The sequence below is a fragment of the Moschus berezovskii genome, chromosome 24, assembly GCF_049115385.1.
Source record: "Moschus berezovskii isolate FMDL1 chromosome 24, NW_MosBer_1.0, whole genome shotgun sequence".
Taxonomy (NCBI): domain Eukaryota; kingdom Metazoa; phylum Chordata; class Mammalia; order Artiodactyla; family Moschidae; genus Moschus; species Moschus berezovskii.
The window spans coordinates 12,719,852-12,736,327 of record NC_142483.1 but is presented as its reverse complement, the minus strand read 5'-3'; the positions used below and the strand labels follow the sequence as shown (position 1 = coordinate 12,736,327).

The 16,476-nt window shown below is 57.3% G+C and overlaps 1 protein-coding gene across 2 annotated transcripts in view; it reads right to left on the bottom strand.

Moving 5' to 3' along the window:
* The window catches only part of PRKCD (protein kinase C delta), a 30,536-nt gene extending 14,761 nt beyond the window's left edge, over positions 1–15,775 (bottom strand). The window contains exons 1-2 of one of the 2 annotated variants that reach the window (XM_055414072.2): positions 15,540–15,775; positions 11,981–12,093 (exon numbers count right to left, since the gene is read on the bottom strand). The gene's annotated coding sequence lies outside the window, so the exon portion shown is untranslated. Of the gene's footprint in view, positions 1–11,980; positions 12,094–15,290; positions 15,424–15,539 lie in introns of those variants that run through there. The other variant, XM_055414074.2, reaches the window with a different exon arrangement.
* Positions 15,776–16,476: the final 701 nt, after the last annotated feature.

The window sequence follows — 16,476 nt, the reverse complement described above, 5'->3', positions numbered from 1 at the left end:
CGGGCCTGGCTCCTACTTAGAAGGAGTGAGCGTGGGTGTGTGAGCTCACGTCAGAGACCAGCCGCACTGACCACTCAGCAGGCAGGGAGGGAAAGCCGTCTGTGGGCTGCTGCCGCCCCCTCCCTGGGCCCCAAGCAGGCATGAGTATGCAAGCTGGTGTGAGGGGAAGGGGGGGCGTACATGGGGGTGTGACTCCATGGCCATGGAGATGTGTGTGCCTGTGAGGATGTGTGAGTGCGTGGCGGGCGGTGGGCACACAGTCGGTGTTGCTGTGGACAGTGAGCTACACAGGCCTGGCTGGGAGTGCATGTCAGAGCCCGGGTGAGGGTCTCAAGATTTCTAAGCAAAAGGCTATTGCGCTCATCCTGTTACCCTATGCAGTCTAGGGTTCCAGAAGGATCAGCATGACCCCTACACAGCACACACTTGCCTCGTGTCTGCAACCACATTCCAGGGCCTGACCCTCAGCAGACATGGCTCAGCCTCAGGCTTCCCAACAGGATAAACCATCCTGGCGAGGGGACTCTGAGAGTCACCCAGCCCGAGTCTCGGTCACCCCTATCCCCCGGATGAGGCACAGTGCCTTGCTGGAGGGCGGCTGCATTGATGAGAACTTGTACAGCCAACACCAACCCCACAAGACTCAGGGTGGGGGCGCCTCTTGCCACTATCATCCCTTCTTGCTAATAGCATCCCTCTTTCCTCTATGGACCATCCTTCACAGCTTACAAAGTACACTAACATCCTCACCACATCCAGGTCTCCAGGCTCCTAGTAGCCTGGGAAGACAGTCCTGATAACTGACCCTATCTCTCAGAGAGGAAAACTTGTCTCCAGGAACACAGTTGCTCATCCTGAAGTGGTCAATGGGCTCAGCACCTGCAGGCTGGCTCCTCATCCCCCTCCCCCCCATCCCTGTCTCCCCTCAGGGCCCATGGGCTCTGCGTCACCTAGCAGGAGCCAGCCGTCCACAGGACCATGGCAGAGACAGTCATCAGTCTGCCTCCAGCCCTGCAGCACTCAGAACAGCTGGTGCTTGCAGTCAGTTAGAAGCCACCGGAGGGAAAACCACAACCACAGTGGGCCCTGTCCTGGCCCCAGACCTGCACAGCTTTACCGCAGCGTCATGAGGAAGAGGACCACGGACTGCCCCGGGACTACCTGGCAGTAACCTAGGGTGAGGTCACATAGCCCCAACTACCGAGGATTAAAAGTAGAGCACGGGCCCCAGCCAGGTTCCCAGCACCATCTCCACCCCAACTGCACTGTGTGGATCCCCAGAGGAAGAGAGACACTGGAAGCGGACATCATCTTCCATCGATCGCCATGAGATCCTAAGAGAGGTCCTGGGCCCCGGCACACCGGGACTCCCTGCACAGCGGAGCCAGAATCACTCACCTACCTTGCAAAGCATCTGAACACTGGTGGGAAGGCCAGGGGGTAGAGTGATGGCACAAAAACAAGGTGAGGCAACTATTTATAGCCCTCATGCAAATTGGCTCAGGTCCACAGGCCCCAAAGGAAGGCCACTGGCTCAACCTCATCCCTGCTCTGCAGGACCCTGTAGGCAGCAGGGGTTGGACTCCTCATAGGCCTCCATGGGGACCAGCTTCTTGGAGCCAGCCGAAGCCAGCCAAGCCCTTCCCGACCACCTGTCTCTTCTGCTTCTCTAGCCCACAATAGAGGCAGCCCTATGAAGCAGAGAGCACTGGACTTGGAGTCAAAGGGCCTGGGTGTGAATCAGTACCCTCACTTAGAAAAAAAAAGATCATCTCCATACAGATGGCTAATAAACACATGAAAAAATGCCTAATATCACTTATTAGAAAAACGCAAATCAAAACTACAATGAGGTATCACCCACACTGGTCAGAACAGCCATCATCAAAAAATCTACAAACAATAAATGCTGGGCAGGGTGTGGAGAAAAGGGAACCCTCTTATACTGTTGGTGGGAATATAAATTGATAAAATCATTATGGAAAACAATATGGAGATTTCTTTAAAAACTAGGAATAAAACTTCTATGTGACACAACAACCCCACTACTGGGCATGTATCCTGAGAAAACCATTCTAAAAGACACGTGTACCACAGTGTTCACTGCAGCACTATTTATAACAGTCAGGATGTGGAAGCAACCTAGATGTCCATCAACAGATGAATGGATAAAGAAGTTGTATACATATATACAACAGAATATTACTCAGCCATAAGAAGGAATGAATCTGAGTCAGATCTGTGAGGTGGATGAACCCAGAGCCTGTTAGAGTGAAACAATACAGAAAGAGAAAAACAAATATCGTATATTAATGCACATATACGGAATCTAGAAAAATGGTACCGATGAACCTATTTGTACAGCAGCAATAGAGACACAGAGAACAGACTTGGGACACAATGGGGAAAGGAGACTGGCACGAATTGAGAAAGTAGTGCTGAAACATGCACATTACCACATGTAAAGCAGATTAGCCAGTGGGAATTTGGTATATAACACAGGGAGCTCAACCTGTGCTCTGTGACAACCAAGAGGGGTGGCCTGGGATGGGATGGGATGGGATGGGAGGGAGGGTCCAGGAGGGAGGGGACATATGCATGGCTGATTGATGTTGATGTATGGCAGAAACCAACGCAACACTGTAAAGCGATTATCCTCCAATTAAGAGTTTTTTAAAAAAGGATCTAAGAAAAAAAGATAAATTAGAATTTAAAAAAAGAATTCATCCTTCTCTGAGGCCAACACACACCAGATCAAGCTTCTAATGGAATTAACTCACTTTATCCTTGTGTAGATCCCAGAGGTGGGTAATTTACTGATGAAGAAACAGGCTCAGAGAGGCCAAGGGATTTGCCCAAGATCACACTGTTAACAAGTGCTAGAAGAAGGGTCTGAATCCAGGCCTGTCTGATGTTGCAGCCCACGTTCTTCCTGGTCTGCCATGTCAGGAAGAGGAGATGAAGGGCAAGAGGGGACAAAGGTAGAGATAGATAAACGTGCTGGGGGCAGTGTACAGAAACACATCCGTGAGGATAGAGAAAACAAGAAGGGGATGAGGGGACCAGAATATAAGTCTCCCATGTTTGACCACCCAACCCTCTCCAGGCCTTACCTTGGGGACCCCCCCACTACTGTACAAAGAAGGTGGGTACAGACTCCTGAACTGCTACTACTTCTCCTGCCCCAGACTGCAGCCCACAGGTGAGGAAAGGTGGTACCGGGCCAGGCCAGAGCAGGCAGCCCGCCTCCTCCAGGGCGGTGGAAACCTGCTCCCAGCCAGTCAGGAGCAGTGGGCAAGACCAACCTCAAGGTGACCAGAGTGACTACGCCAGCCGAAGTTACTGGTGCATGGAGGACGATCGTGCACATTATATCGCCCTGTGTGTGTGTGTCAGGGTGAGTGTGTTCCAGGAAGTAAAGGGGGCGAATAGGAACATGGCCCGAGGGGCGTTCTCAGGAACAAGGATGAGCTTTCTCATTTTTCTACAACAATCACGTGTAACCATTTTGTTAGAGGTAAAAAATAAAACCCATCAAGCCAAAATATCTCCCAAGAGATGGGCCTTCAGAAACTGACCTGTCCACCTCCTCTTTATACCCAGGGGGAACTGAGGACGGGGTCCTGCCATAAAGGTTCCCTGGTCCCTAGATTCAGCTGGTTCCCTTCCACCCTAGTCCTTCCCTAGCATTTGGTTCTGCCTCACAAGCCACAGGGGAGTGCCTGTTGGACTGAGGAACAAAGCAGAGCCCGAGAAAAGAGGCTTCGGGCAGACTTTTGGGGGATAGTGTGAAAACATAAAGGGAGGGTCCTCTCCAAGTCAGCCAGGGGAACAAGAGGAGGCAGGCTGAGGTCAAGCAAAGCAAGGGTGAGCAGGATCAGATGAGGCTCTGGTGAGTCCAGGCTCTGGCTCCCTTGAACGGACCCCTGAGGGGTGAGGAATACTCCCTTCCCATGCCACCCTCCCTCTAGACACACACCTGCCCAGCTCGGGGCGGCCTTTGCCACCTCCCCATGAAAGGCACCACCTGCTGCCAGTCAAGGCGGGTGGGGGCAGCAGCAAAGCAAAGTGGGGCAGTGTCAGCCTAGGACCTCTGGGGATGCAAACCCTGCCTAGTGGGGGCTCAAAGTCCAGGCCACATCAGTCCTGAGGGGTGACCGGAGGGAGGAGGACCCAGGAAGCCCAGGTAGTGGAAAGGAAGGAACGAGAGAGGCAGTGTGATGGCAGCAGGGAGCAGGGTTGGCCCCGGTAGGGTTGCAACAGGGTGAGGGGGCTGGGCGTGGCAGAAGCTGCCGGGCAGGGCAGGCAGGCGGGCAGTCAGGCAGGGCAGGCAGGCAGGCAGGCAGCAGTTCAGCTGGGAGGCTGGCTTCCCCAGATGGCCTTCCCAGACGGAAGCAAGTTAAAGAGGCCACAGGGGTTTCACAACCCAGGAAATGGGCTCAGCAAGAAAAGGAGGTGGGGGAGGGAAGGGCTAGCAAAGCTCTCCAAGGGCCTTCCCCTTGGGCCTGTGACCCCAGCCCCCACATCCTGGGAGGAGGACCAGCCACAGTCTCAGGTCATGGGCAAGGCCCAGAGCAGGAGACATGTTGCCCCCACCCCAGGTCAGGACTAGCACCTATCCCCCAGCTGAGACTCCAATCACTGTGGACTGTCCTCCTCTTCCCCAGTGACCCTTCCTGCCCGTCACCACTCCTGGTCCCTCCCTGTTCCATTGTCACAGCTCGGAACCTCCTGGAGAAGGCCCACCTCTCAGCCTGGCCCTGGCCTGCTCGCCACCTCAAATCTCACCTGCCTCTGTCTGCAGCTCCCCCATGCTTTTGCACACACTGTTCTCTCAGCCCGAATGTCCCCCTGAATTCCTACGTATCCTTACAGATTGCTCTGAAGTCCAGTCCTTTCTTCCCCTCTTTCCAGGAGGTCAGCAGCTCCTCCACCTCACAGGCCCCAGCAGGTTCCCCGGGCAGGTGTCTGGGATCATGCTCAGCGGAGGATCTGAGCGTCTGCCTGGAATTCAGCCTTCCCAGCTCTGGCCACACATCTGACTGTCTCGGGGACACTAAACACCTCCACTGCTGGTCAACCTGGCCCGCAGACAAGAATCAGAGGAGAGGCCGGGGCATCACAACTCAACCTTTTGCCATTGTCGTTCCCTCAGAACCAATGAAAGACCTGGTTTTCCCCCGCAGGGAAACCCGTGCCTGGGGACGCATGATTCTGCACGGGATAGCATGCTGGCTCTAGGGCTCCAACGCCCAGCCTGGCCCCAGGTCACCCTCAGCCCTCCTCAGACACAGCCAGTGGGCACCACAGTGACAAGATACACCAGGCCCATGGGATAGCCTGACAGAGGACATGCAAACAAACATGCCATTATAGAGGAGGACAGGACCACCGCTCAGGCAGCGAGAGGGGCTGGGGTGGAATGGGGGCCAAAGGGGCCTGTCGGTGGGAGGACATCAGGAAGGGCTTCAGTGGGAGACGCCCAGCATGACACAGGGCCACCTAGCCAGAGGGTCTGGAAGGGTTAAAGGGGCAGGTCTTGGGACACTGGCTGTTCCTGGCTCACGCTCACCCCTGCCAGCAAGTATGGCATGCAGGACCTGTGAGGTACAGGCCTGAATCACTCAGCTGGCCCTCGGATTGGGGAAGCCCTGGGTTCAGCCAGAGGGAGGGCCCCAGGTACCCCTGAGGGAGGAACAAGAGCCCCTTCACAGCCAGACTGAGAACAAGGGGGCCTCTGTGAGGAGCCGGGGTGGGGGGTACATCTGGGCCTTTCTCGGAATAACGTCACATGGGCACACCCACCAAAGCAAACACACCGTTACATGTGGGGACCCTGCTTGCAGCTGAACACACCCTCACCCTCACATAGGCACAGCTGTAACCATAGGCACTCACACACTCCTATGACAACTGAGTAGCACAAACAGAGAAACACACCCCCGTGCAGCGGCTCTCACATGTTGACAGACATCCAGGCCCACACAGATCACACGGGACATTCACACCCTCATTCACCAGCAGAGAGATCTGCATACATACAAGGTACACACAGGAACGGAGACGCTCCAGGCAGGCAGAGATCAACTCACAAGCCAGGAAGGACCCACATGTGCCTGACGAGGGGCCGCCACCAGAAAGTCCCAACGTGGCTTTTTCTACTGCAGCCGCTGGGGCCCAGTGGCAGGGGACAGGGGAGGGAAGGGCCACTGGATGTCAGGCGGGCTGGGTTTCCCCTACTGAGGGAGGTGGAGAAAGTCCCTCCTGGCCCCAGGCAAAGTCCAAAGGACACAGAGGAAGGAGTGGGCCGGTCAGGCTCCTCCCTGGGTAGCCCTCCTCCTTCTAAGAGGGGAGGTCCTTGGAGGCTGGGAACAGGCCGGGGTCGCAGGTGCAGATAAAGGCCTGGTGCACAGAAGGAGGGGTGGGTGCTCCTGTGTAGGTGGGGCAGCTGTGCGGGCACCCCATCCAGGACCTCCAGACTCACTGGGAAGAAACTGACAAGGAGAGAGTGGGTAATTCACCCAAAGCCGTGAACTCAACGGGGTGGTCCCCAGGGGGACGGAGAGGGGACTCTCTGTTTCCAGCCCCAGAACTGCGTGTCTGGCTTTGAGGGAGACAAGGGCCAGTGCCAGATGCAGGGAATGGCCCCTCTGCCAACCCCCAGAGACCACTCCCCAGCCCTCTCTCAGTGCACCTCGTCCTAGAGTCCCTGTGGTTTTCCTAGTTGTCGACAGTAGCCTTTGTGTCCGGGAGGAGGAGAGATGGCCATCTAAAGGCTTTTGCCTCCATCTCTTCCCTGGTGGCTCAGATGGTAAAGAATCCGCCTGCAATGTGGGAGATCTGAGTTCCATCCCTGGGTTGGGAAGATCCCCTGGAGGAGAGCACGGCAACCCACTCCAGTATTCTTGCCTGGAGAATTCCATAGACAGAGGAGCCTGGTGGGCTGCAGTCCATGAGGTCCTAAAGAGTTGGACATTACTGAGCGACTAAGCACAGCAGAGCACCAGGAGGCGAGCAGGGCCCCTAGGATGCCTCCCCACTTTAGTGATGGGGAGCAAGCTGGTGGGAGGCAGGACTGTGGTGTGCCATCCCACGGCGGGTAGTGAACAGAGGAAGTGGCGAGCAGGGGCTGGGTGTGGGCTGGGTGAGGCTGGGCAAGTCTAGTTCAGGACGTGTCTGCCCTGGGTGCCCTGTGACCTTGGTCAAGGTGCTCTGGCATTACCTGTGAAGGGGGTGATCGTGGCCTGCCCACGGATCAGCATGGGCTGCGGCGGCATCCTTGTCAGCACCATCATCCTCACACCATGACCTCTCCCCACCTTCCCCACTGCCCCTTTCCAGCTGTCCTATAGTCACAGGGGCCTCCAGACTTCCCTGGATCAGTGGGGAAAGAGGCTCTCTAGAGCCGCAAGCCCCATGATCCCCTGCTCTGCTGCTCTGAGAAGAGACCGGGCTGAGCAAAGGTAGCTGAGTCCACTGGCAGACCCCAGGCCAGCTACTGTCTCTCTCAGGGCCTCAGTCTCCCTATCTTGACAATGGACATCTCTCAGCTTTCTCCAGCTCTGACGCTGAATGACCCTGCAATTCTCCTCCTGTCTCCCCCCAGATCCCAGCCCCGACAGCCTGCCTCTAGCGGACATTTGGTCCAGCCTCAGGTCTTGGTGACTGGCTACTCCAGTGTGCCTGTTTACCCAACACAGCCACAGACATGATCCAAAGCTTCCGGGGCTGTTGTGAAAACAGTGGCTCAGCCACCACAAGCCTGCCTTCATGGGCACCTTGGCAGGGACCTTCGAGGGACAGGCATCCCAGTCCTATAACCAGGGCCTCCTGGACTTGCCCACCGAAGGCCTGCTGAACTCTCTCCTCCCTCAGTCCCGGCTTTATGTGCTAGATCTCGACTCTCAAGTCTCCGCTTTCAGCCCAGACCCTCCTGAACTGTAATATCCCTAACTCCACCATGCTCTGGAAGTGCTCAAATACATCCAAACACATTCCCCATACAAGTACCCTGGTCTCCTAGCAGCAACAGCACTCAGGTCAGACACCTGGGGGTCATTTCCACCCTCCCCTTCCTCCCCCCATAGCAAGGCTATCACTTTTGCCTCCTGTCTGTCCTGAAGTCCTCTCTTCTCTCCATCACCACCCCATCCCAGCACCATCGCCCTCCCCAGGCCTGCGCCAGCCTGCTCACTATCCTCCAGTCTCTGCTCTAACCTCCAAGTTCCCTCTGCCCCAGTGACTACAGAGATCTCCTGAGATAGTACAGCAGATCTTGTCACCCCTTGTTCAAGGCCCTGGTTTTTCCCAGACCCCTCTCCCTGACCTCCTGGCCATACTCCACCCTGCTCCTCAGCCCCAACCCCAGCAAACCACTTTTGGTCCCCTAAACAACCACATTCCTTTCTGCTCAGGAGCCTCCAAATTCATTGTTTCATCTTCCTGCTCCTCTCCCAAAACACACACTGGCTCTTTCTCATCATTCAGGTCTCTGATGCACACTCCTGGATCTGCCCATTTCACAGATGATATGACTGAGCCTTCAAGCAGCCTAGTCCCTGGCTTCAGTCCACAGCCAGTAAATATCAAGCAAGGATTTGAAGTCAGATCTGTCGATGCCTGCGGAAGTCTTGTTCCTAAACCTTCAGGAGACCCTTACTTACACTCCCAGTCCAGGCCCCTGCCCCTCTCACCCTCCAGGCTTCTGGCCTCTTCCTACTACAACATCATCATTACCACTCAACACCTGAGGCCCCCAGCCCCTTAGCCCTGGCTAGCAAAAGCCGAAGCTCAGCAACCCCCTCACAGGGCTGACCTGCATGTCCCTGGGACAGGCAGGGTCCTGCCACCAGCTGCCACCTGTGTGCATTAATGTGTGTGAGGCGATCTCCAGCTCTCCCCACCCCTCCAGGCTCCATCAGCCCCGATGTCCGCCTCCTTCCCCAGCCCAAAGACTGACTTCAAGGGTCCCAAGTGGAGGCAGGCTAGCAGGAGGGCTCAGCAGCTACTCCTACACCATCAGCCTCAGCTTTTCCAAGCCCCATGTCCCGCAGGGAGCCAGAGCAGGGGAGGGGTCTGGGGGAGGCCTGTGGGGGCAGCAGGCAGCTGTGCCTGCCTTTCCCTTCCCTGCATCCATTTGTCAGGAGATCTGTTTTGCTCCTTTTGAAAGGGAGTGAGGGGGAGAAGAGCAGGAGAAGGCTGGGCCATTGAGTGGGCACAGCTGCTCCACCCTGGAGTTCTTCTCCTTGGAGGACCCAGAGCAGATTGAAACAACAGAACCCTCCCCACCCTGCAGCGTTGCCACCGGAGGCAGAATCAAGACCTGGCTTCTCAGTCAGGCTCCGCAGCCACTTGGCCCTGTGACACTGGGCCCGTGCCCAGGCCATCAGCCGATAATAATCCCATCATCAGTACCACTTGCTGTTCTTCGAGCAGTTACCACAAACCGGGAGCTGCGTGCTTTATGTAACTACAGTTTCTACTTCTTCATGGAGAAGGAAATGACAACCCACTCCAGTATTCTTGCCTGGGAAATCCCATGGACAGAGGAGCCTGGCAGGCTACCATCCATGGGATTGCAAAGACACGACTTGGCGACTAAACCACTGCTACTCCTTAAACATGAACAGCATGCCAGGCACAGTGCTGGCTACTTTGCATACATCATCTGTTGTTTCCAGCCAACCCAGTAAAGGTGGATGCTGTCGTGGTCTGAGGTGTCAGAGGGGGACACTGAGTCAGTGGGAGTCAAAGCCACTTGCCCAGGTCCATTCATACAGCTGCTTAGAGCTGCCGAATCCCAGAGATGTAGCCCAGCATTTTTCACACACAAGGTGCCCTTCCGGCCAGAGCTTGTGCTCTGAGCCTCGGCTTACAGCTTGGAGGAAAGGAGGAGCTGGGTCATGGGGGCTGCGGGGGACTCTGTGGCCTCAGCACCCCCACTCCCCTCCTTGATTCTCCATCCTGGGCTGGCCAGCCCTGGCCATGGAAAGCCCAATCGGTCGACCTAACCCACTGTCCAGACACCGTTCCCCTCGGGGGCCAAGCTGGGGCGGAACGAGCCGCAGATGGAAAGCTGGTCAGTCCCGCTTTAAAACCACTTCCTGGGCAGCCCAGAGGAAGTGGGCCTCCGGAAACACCTCAGACGGTTTCTCCTTGGGCCCAGGCCTTGGAAAGTGCACAGACTGCCCCGGGAGAAGTCCCCTGCCAGCCTCCCAGTCCCCGGGGCCCAGCAACTCCGCGTGTACCAGGCGTGGACACTGCAGGGGACAGACAAGCTGATAGAACCGCCCACCCACTTGTGAGCACCTTGGGCCCATGACCACAGACAGCCCGCTTCCTCCTCTGTGGCAGCAGCCACAAACGGCACAGCTGACATGGCTCCTCCCCGCACTCATCCCCCCGCCCCCTCAACGTTGAGCCTGGGGGCCTGGCCGAGGCGGGATAACTGGTCTAGGCAAAGCTCACCTCCCAGGGTGGCGGTGTCCCCTGGAGTGCCTGTGGTCACGGTTACATCTCAAACCTCACCCTCAGTGCCAGATGCAGGCTGAGCTGTGACCCTGACCAAGGACCGCCCCCCCCCGCCCCCCCGCCTTCCTGACCCAGAATGGGCACAGTGTGGTATGTGTGGGCAGGCGTCTGAGTGCACGGATGACTGGGTGAGCGGGTGAGCGTCTGTGTGCGTGTTTCAGCGTGCCTGCGAGTGAGTGCATGTGAACACCTGTGTACGTGTGTGCGCATGTGTGGTGCGTGTGCAGGCACTTGCGGGTTTGCGGGTATGGGGGCAGAGAACGGTTCAGCTTCTGTATCCCTGTGTGTGTTTATATGCCTATGCCATTGAGGTAGGTGACCTCTGAGAGCAGAAAGTAGGCTGGCTTCAAGGTTAATTAATTGGACTTCTTAGGGAATGAGGCTCAGTGGTGGGCGGGAATGGCCCCCTGACCTCACATAGCAGAGTTCCCCAGCCAACCAAGGACAGATCACCCCCTTCCCACCAAGTTTGGGGAGAGGCTGAATAAACAGAAGACCCAGCATAGACCCTGCCCTTGTTCAGCCCCGACTCCCACTCCAGGAGTCAGGGCACTGATGTCCTGCCCTCCCTCCAAGGGGGACCCCAACCCCCACCATCTCTTCACCCTCAAAATCTGTGTAGGTGCCTGAGAGCCAGGAAGGGTGGGACTGAGGGGTTGATCCAGGAGGACTCTTGGGGGAAAGAATATCTTTGCCACCCTCAGCAGCCTCCAGTGTCCCCCAGGACCCTGTTCACTGGACTCTGGATACCCAAAGGGTAATTTTCACTTCTGTACTCTAATGCAGGTGGAAGGAGGCAAGTGTGACCCGAAGGAGGGAACTTTGAGCTTTATAAGACGCCTGAGAGAGTACAGCCTTCCCCAGCATTCTACAGAGACTCCCACCCTGAATCTGGGGGCTGCAGACGGGGATTTCAGGTCTCTCCTCTGGCCCCAGAAAGACCAGGGAAACAGAGGGAACTGGGGATGTGGAAGAGAGTTTGGTTGTGCCAGGAGCTGGAAGACCTTGTGTCCAAACCCTAGAAGGCCCAGGGCAAACCTCAGTTTCCCTGTGTGGTGATGAGGATAGCCTGAGGCAGAGAAAGGGGCCATGGGAAAGCTGATACGTCCGCTCTCACTCCAGCTCAAACACCACCTCCTCTCTGACCGACCAGCACAGTGTCACCACTCTTGGCACCCAACCACCAGTGGGCCCCAGGTCTCTGAGCTTCAAGGCCAAAGCCTTCCCTGGGCCAGAAGCCACTTCCAGGCAGGGAGCTTTCAGGGCCAGAGTGAACTGCTACTTTCCCTGGGTGCCCAGACCCCATACCCAGACTAAGGACTCTGTGTGCAACGCCCCCCCCAACCCCATACCGACTCCAGGCCCAGGGCAGAAGGGGAGAAGCCCAAAGCGGAAGGCCATACCTGTACACTGTCCATCTGTCCACCTGCCTAAAAGGACCCAGTCTTACCTGAGGCTCCCAGATCCCCTTGGCCTCTAGACTTGGCTGCCGCTGCCTCCACTGCCACACAACCACCACCAGAAGTAGGCCTGTGCCCTCACCTGGGCCAGTTCCCAGCAGACCTGCAAGAACAAAAGAAAACAGCTAAGCCGGTAGGCGCCACCAAACAGGCTCTCCCCATCTGTCAGCCCCAGCATGGCTGACACAGGCCTGGGTCAGCCTCGTCTGGTTCTGAGACCTTGGCCTCTTTGGGCCTGGCTGTCTCTTCTGTGAAGTGGGGTATTGGGGCCATCTTTTCCAGGGCACCCGCTATGCATCTACTCTATGCTAGGGGTCGGAAGACTATGTCTGAGACCTTGGAGCATTTCCAGGTGACAGACACAGCAAAAAAGCTGTCCCCAATCCTCTCGTCTTCAAGAGCCTGCCCTGTGGGCTTGGAGGCCTACGGTACAATCAGGGACCACTGCTTTGTGGCCTGGGGCAATTCCTCTGAGCCTCAGTTTGTCTCATCTCTGAAGTAGGGAGATGTCTCAAGTGGTTGCGAGGTTCCAATGATGTGGTATGCTGGCTGCTGTACTGAACTCACTGGAGTGCCAAACGAACAATGACACTTTTTCATTCTTTGTTTTGTACCTTCTAGTTCAGGTGATTCTCTCATTACTGTTATGCCCGTTATACAGCTTTAAAAACAGAGGCCCAGAAAGATCCTAGAAGGAAGGAACAGCAAAGGCAGCAGGATACCTCAGGTCTCCTGGCTGAAAGGCCTAAGCACTTTCTCTGCAGACCAGGCCAGGTCTCCACAAAAGATTCTCCTTCCCAGATGCAAGCCCCTCTTCCCACTGAAGACCCCCATCTCCACTCCCTCCAGGCCGAGGCATCCTCGAGCTTTATCTTTTGGTCTGCACTTTAAGTTATTTCTAATTTTAAACTCCAATTAGCTGCGCCAGCTAAACGGTGTCAGTGCCCTGCGGTCACAGCTCCGAATCACCTCCACTAGCACCACTGCTGCTGCTGAGACTGGTGGAGGGTATCATGAGGGCTGGCCTCAACAGGGCTGGCTGTAGGTAGGGTCTCTGTCAGCCATCTTCCCTCCAAGCAGATCGGAGGGGGCAAGAGCTACATCACAGGGCTATCTGGGCTTTTAGCAGCTCCAACTCCCAGGAGAATGGGTACCATACAGTTTGGAGGGGCTTCCCTGGCGGCTCAGTTTTAAAGAATTGACCTGCTAATGCAGGAGACACAGGTTCAATCCCTGGGTGGGGGAAGATCCCCTGGAGAAGGAAATGGCAACCCACTCCAGTACTCTTGCTTGGGAAATCCCATGGACAGAGGAGACTGGTGGGCTACAGCCTATGGGGTCGCAAGAGTCAGACATGACTTAGTGACTAAACAACAACAACGATGATGATGACGACAACACCACCATTTGAGGGGAGGTAAGTGTTCACCAAACAAAATTTAGCATCTGCTGAGCTTTCACTATGGACCAAGGCTAGAGGACCTCTGGTCCTCACAACTTTGTCCACTCTGTAGATAAGGAAACCACCTTAGAGAGGCCTAGTTCCCGGCTCTTGTTCTTAAAAGGCACAGTGAGTAGTTGAGCTTAAATCTTTCTTCAGTCAAGCCCAAGGTCTTGCTCACAACATGGTGACCTGGGGTGTCTGTGAACTTGAGAGAGTGGAGGAAGGTGAGAGGTGGAGGGTTTTCCCCATCTTCCCAGGAGCCAGCACTGGGCTTGAGTGTGTCACATGCACATCCACAACCTCATGACCTCCCACATGTACATACACACGTGCACGCACACACACAGGGCTCTTCCCTTCCCTCCCAGCACTGCCACCCCAGGGCACAGACAACACACACCTTGCTGCACCTCCTTCTGCTACTGACACCCACGCCCAAGCACTCTCGGTTCCCCACAGTCACAGTGACTCCCCAAGCACACATCCGCACAATTTCATATAACCACAGTGTGAGTCTCCCACCAGTCATTCGCTTAGCCTCGCCCCCAGCCAAACTCCTGTCACACGCCAGATCCCTCATACCACCCTACAGTCAAGTACAACTATCTAAACACCTCCACATCTCACACACACACACACACACACAACTGCTCTCTATTGGCTTGTCCACCACACCCCAGTTCAGTCCACAGCAGGAACGAGGAAACCCAAGGGACCAGTCACCTCCCTCAGTGACCAGGTCAGCCTGGTCACAGCGGCTCAGTGCAGAGAAGAGCATGTAAGTGTGCGCGTGCGCACACACACACGAGCCTGGGGGGCGGACACTAACACTGAAGGCTGTATGTATTCATGGTCAGTGGCTCACCATGACAGACCCAGTGTGCAACACAGGACCCTCCAAGCACATGGGCACACATCCCAACACACAGAGGGGAGTCTGGTGACAAAAAACATAGTCCATACATAGCTGCAAAGAGCACAAAGAGCTTCAGGACACCCAAACAAACACACACACATACACACAGGCAAGTCACACATGTTTAAAAGGACACACAGGGGCAAGTCCCAGACCTGGGGACAAAGAATACACAAGGAGGCACAGATACACAACATACCTACGTGACAGGTACAGGCAACTGAGCACAAGAAGATAAGGTCCAGGCGCATAGTGTAGGGGCCAGAAGAGAAAGGAATGTCCCTCTACTCACTCCAAATCCTTCTCACCGGGTTCAAGTAGGGGGCTCAGTGGGCTCTCCCCTCCCTGACAAGGACAAACAGGGGAGTTGGGGAAGTGGGGCAATTCTATCGCCTGCCTCTTCACCTCTCCACTCCTCCACCCCTTCCCCTCTCCTGGCTGGGCCCCTACAGGGGAAGCATCTGGATTGGGAAGGGACCACCAGAGGAGGGGGCGCAGGGAACGACGGAAGGGGGGAGGATGGTGGAGACTGGAGCCACGCCCAGCCCGGAGACAGATGGGGAGAAAGACAGAGACTACAAGAAGAGTGCAAGCGAAGAGGAGGCGCCTCGGCGGCTGGGCCGGGCAGGGTCCCAGGGGCGGGAGGCGAGGCCCAGTGGATATAGCCTGGTCTCAGCCCCGTGGTAAAAAAGAGAGGCGGCGGACAGGCAGGGGGCGACGAGCGTGGGCCGGGGGCGCAGCTCCCTGAGGAGAGGATCTAGAGGGTAGCGGGAGTCAGGGTCGGATGGGGTGATGGGGAACCAGCAGGGCAAAGGGCAGACAGATGGGGACCAGGGAGAGGCGGGGGGGAACACTGAGGGAGTGGGACGGATGGACGGACAGAGAGCTCGAGAAATTTGGAACGGACGAGCGGACCCTCAGAGGCGCTGGAGACACTTACGGATAGAGAAGGGCCGAAAGCAGACGGATGAGAGCCCCTCGGCCCCCACCGCTGGACAAAGGGCCAGACTGACGGACAGGGTTACGGAGGCACCGGCGGGTCTCGGAGCGCGGCGGGACTTTCGCCGGCCGCAGCTCAGTTTCTTAGTTTCGGAAACGGGAACCGGAGCGGGGAAGGGAAGGGAGGGGCGGCGCGCCCTCGGGGCAGCCCGATCCTATGGCCCGATCCTGCGGCCGGGCCCGCACTCACCTCCGGGGGCAGGGCCAGGCGTCAGGGGTCGCGGTGGCTGGGGTCCGGATCGCGGCGCGGCTCCCGGGAGCGCTCGCGGAGAGGGGTCGGTGCGCGCCAGACCCGGACGGGCCCGGCGGCCGGTGAGTTACCACCCGGGCCTCGGCGCGGCGGGCGAACGCCGGGGGTCGCTCAAGAGATCCCAGGTCCGCCGCCTCCCGCTCCCGCGCAGCGGCACACGGAAGTGCGAGGGGGCGGGGCGGCGCGACCTCACCCAGGTGCCGGCCCCAGTCTCGGCCCGCCCCCGCCCTGGGCCCGCCCCCACGTAGGCCCGCCCCCTCCGAGGCCCCGCCTCCGCCGGCCAGCCCTGGGGGTCCAGCAGCACTGCTTCCCCGGGCCCGCCACTCAGTGTCTGGGCCTCTCCGCCGGCCCGAGCACCCCTCGCCCCACTTAGGGCACGAACGGGCCCTCAGAAGGGGCCTCATTTTACTGAGGGCGCGGAGGCCCCGGGGGCGCTTTCCCCACCCTACCCGCACACGGAGCCGGGGAGGCGACAGCGGGGGTTCCCCAGTTCCCAGCGCTGGCGCCCGGGACTCCCTGCCCGCCAGCTGGCCCTCCTCGCCGGGCCTTCGCTCTTTTCTCTTCCTGTTGGCTGGAGTGCGGACGCGGCCGGGCTCGGTGCCCGCCGCCAGGCCGGCTAGTCCCGGCTCTGTGCCCGGAGACGAATGGGAAGACACCAGGGCGGGAGGCTCTAGTCGACTGGTCCACCGATGCTAGTCAAGCGATTCTGAGAGCAGCTCCTACCCTGATCCATGAGTATTCCTTCCCCTGCCCCTGCTTTTCAGAGTTCCCCATCGCCTCTGGGAGGCTTCTGAGCTTCCTTTCTAGACTCAGAACTTGATTATCTGGCATAACTCATTCATTCATTCACTGAGTATCCTCTGGGCCTCAAGTCTGG